This window comes from Mandrillus leucophaeus, unplaced genomic scaffold, assembly GCF_000951045.1.
Source record: "Mandrillus leucophaeus isolate KB7577 unplaced genomic scaffold, Mleu.le_1.0 Scaffold765, whole genome shotgun sequence".
NCBI lineage: Eukaryota > Metazoa > Chordata > Mammalia > Primates > Cercopithecidae > Mandrillus > Mandrillus leucophaeus.
Genome location: NW_012108308.1, coordinates 1056968 through 1060476, shown reverse-complemented (window position 1 = coordinate 1060476; position 3509 = coordinate 1056968). Strand labels below are relative to the sequence as shown.

The following is a 3509-nucleotide window of genomic DNA, read 5'->3' as shown; positions in this document are numbered from 1 at the left end:
ATATATATATATATATATATATGAAACCAAAGAAGCCAGCCCATTTTTCTTTTTTCTTTTTTAATTTTTTTTGATGGAGTCTTACTCTGTCACACAGGCTGGAGTGCAATGGTGCAATCTCGGCTCACTGCAATCTCCATCTTCCAGGTTTAAGTGATTCTCCTGCCTCAGCCTCCTGAGTAGCTGGGAGTACAGGTGCTTGTCACCACACCCAGCTAATTTTTGTATTTTCAGTAGAGACGAGGTTTTGCCATGTTGGCCAGACTGGTCTTGAATTCTTGACCTCAGGTGATCCACCCACCTCGACCTCCCAAAGTACTGGGATTGCAGGCGTGAGCCACCGTGCCCGGCCCTCAACTGATTTTTCACATGGAAAATGGAGTCACAGATTAGTGAAGCAACTTGCTCAAGGTCACACTAGTTAGTGGTGGATCGGAGATTTAAAGCCAGACAGTGAGGTTTCAGGGCCTTGCTGCCAGGCTTTGTGCTGCCAATCAGGCTGTGTGAGCTGCTGTTTGAAACTTCTTAGGCTCTTGGTCAGAAATGTGGAAGCGTCATACTATGGAAGTGGTGGGAATAGCTTGAATTCAGGACAGAAATCCCCAAGGTTCAGAGGGGTTCCTGGGCAAAAAGAAAATCCCTTCCATTCCCCAGTGTTGGAGTTTGGCATGTCTTGCCCCATCATTTTTCAGATAAGCCACCATTTGGACCTACTCTGAGAACCCAGGAAGCATTTAACAAACCTCAAGCACTGGAGGGGAAGGATGGTTATGGGGTACCCAGATTAGCTGGGCCGTGCCAGGCCTGTTTCCAGGATCACAGGAAGAGAGCAGCCACCAAGCACATGCGGCCCATGGGGATGGGCCTGGGAAAAGGAGAGAACCATAGGAGGCCGTGGGAAAGAGGGTACAGAGACCACAACCCTGGGCTGGGACTCTTGTGGGTCCTGCTTGGAAGTGACCCACTGTGTGGCTTCAGGCAGTCACTGTGCTTCCCTGAATCTCGGTTTCCTCTTCCGGCTTTTCCCACTGCTTCCACAGTACAATGGGTTGTTTTGGTTTTTAATTTTTTATCTCTATAGAGTATTGGGGGAACAGGTGGTGGTTGGTTACATGAGTAAGTCCTTTAGTGGTGATTTGTGAGATTTTGCTGCACCCATCACCTGAGCAGTATACACTGCACCCAATTTGTAGTCTTTTATCCCTCACCCCCTTCCCACCTAAATCTTTTTTTGTTTGTTTTTCTGTTTTTGAGATGGAGTCTCACTCTGTTGCCCAGGCTGGAGTGCAATGATGTGATCTCAGCTCACTGTAATCTCTGGTTCCCGGGTTCAAGCAATTCTCCTGCCTCAGCCTCCTGTGTATCTGGGACTACAGGTGCATGCCACCACCATGCCCGGCTAATTTTTATATATTTTTAGTAGAGACAGGGTTTCACCATGTTGGCCAGGGTCTCGAACTCCTGGCCTCAAGTGATCTGCCTGCCTCGTCCTCCCAAAGTGCATGGATTACAGGTGTGAGCCACCGTGTCCAGCATGATGTTTCCAAATGCCTGACCAATTGCCTAGGATGAGGAAATGGAGGCAATGTGTTTGACCTTGCTCAAGGTCACACAGCTAAGAAGCGAGGAGCCTGGACACAAACCCAGGTTCTCACCCCCACCTACCCCAGTCCTTCCCACACTCAAAGGCGCAGCTCTCGCACTGAGCCAGCCTCCCAGAGCAGGGGACTAGCTTGTTCTCAGGTGACCTTTCTCCCTACCCCCTGCAGACCACCCCAAGAGCCCCTTCAGGGCCAGAACTAGGTACCAGCCCCTCACCCAGCCCAACCCACCGCTGGGCACTCAACAGAATGGGTTTGTGATTAGTGGATGCAACTATTTCCCGGAAAAATAACTAAAACAAACCTGGCATTTGCAGCCTCAGCTGTCGGGGTGGCAAGCACGGCTTCACTTACTTCTGAAATAATTAACGACAGTGCTTGTCTAATCTCACTTGAGGTGTGAGGAGCCGAAAAACAAGGGGGAGAGTTGCTGCCTATGCCCCACAAGGGATTTAGAGGGCAATCTTTTTTTTTTTTTCTGCCTCAAGTTTATTTGTACAAATAGCACAGTAGGACCCCAGCCCCATGTAGACGGCAGCCCAGAGGGGTTGCACTGGTCCTTCTGTCCTCACATCGGCAGACACAGATCTCTACTCTGAAGCCTTTGTGGGGGCCTGGGCACCGTTGGGAGCCTGAACTGGAACTGAAGCTGGAGCTGCAGCCTGGGCCTTGGTTTGATCCTTGGCCTTTGGCTGGCACAGCCTGAGCCCCTTGACAACGTGGGCATGAGCACGCTTTCCAAGCTTGGGGTGGCCAAGGTAGGCAAGTCGATCGAGCTTGCGGCTGACACCCTTTGGGATCTTGGGCTTAACCTCCTTGGGCTCTACGAGGGCCTCGATAGCCTCGGCACGTGCACTTGTGGCTTGGCACTGTTGGCCTGCAACTTCTTTAGGACCTTCTTGTTGTGCTTCCTGGCAAAGCGCATGTTCCTCAGGAATTTGGGGTCTACCCCCTTAAGGGATTCGTATCTTTGTCATCGGGGTTTCTTGATACCATTTCTGTGCCATTTTCGGGACTGGTTGTGTGTGGTGTGGTTCTTGGACTTGGCCATGTCTGCACCTTAAGCTGTGGCTCCCCTAGAGGGCTATTTTGATACACTGGGCCTTAGAGCCTTGGCTGAGACAGCCCCTTGATTCTTGCTTTTTGGGCTTCAAGATGGCAGACAGTTGGCCCACAGTTCTCACTGAACCAGCTAGTCGTGTTATCGCCTGGAAGAAACAACTCTAGACATGCTTTCCCTCATACTCAGGCCCACACATTCCCACACAAACGCACATGCATGCAGTGTCCCTCCAGCTCACATCACGAGGTTACTCCCGGGGTTACAGCTCATTCAGGACGGAGGAATTGCTGTGACCTCACACTGCCGCCTCCCACTTGCTGTGATCCCACTGAGCCTAAGGCCAGTGCCTTCAGATGTGGCATCCACCCTGTGCCAGGCTCACTGGCAGCATCATGCCTCTCACAAAATCTTCATGAAGAGGTGCTTATTTGCCCTCACCCCCATTTTCCAGATGAGGAGACTCAGGCTTAGACAAGTTAAATCACCTGGCCGGAATCCCATACATAGTATGTGGCAGAGATAGGGCTGAAGACCAGGTCTCCGGGACTCTGATGCACATAACCAGTAAATCAGTCCAAGAAAGCCAGCATGTTAGTGGAAACCAAGCTGGCTGGAGATCCCACTGCGACTAACCATATAAGACTCAGCCCAGCCCTGCATGGTATGTGGGAATGAAGCATCACAGGGAATGAAACCCCACAACTGTCTACCCCTGCCAAAGTAACAAAAATGCAACTCTCAGGGGCCCGAACAGAACGGACACCCAGGCAGCTGTGGGTCTGCCTGGTCTGCCTCCTTGAGGGCAGAGGCTGGCACTGGGTTCCAGGAGCCTCCTGTGCCTCCCC

The 3509-nt window shown here is 51.4% G+C and overlaps 1 pseudogene; it reads right to left on the bottom strand.

Moving 5' to 3' along the window:
• Positions 1-2191: 2191 nt before the first annotated feature.
• LOC105529440 lies at positions 2192-2652 on the bottom strand (annotated as a pseudogene).
• Positions 2653-3509: the final 857 nt, after the last annotated feature.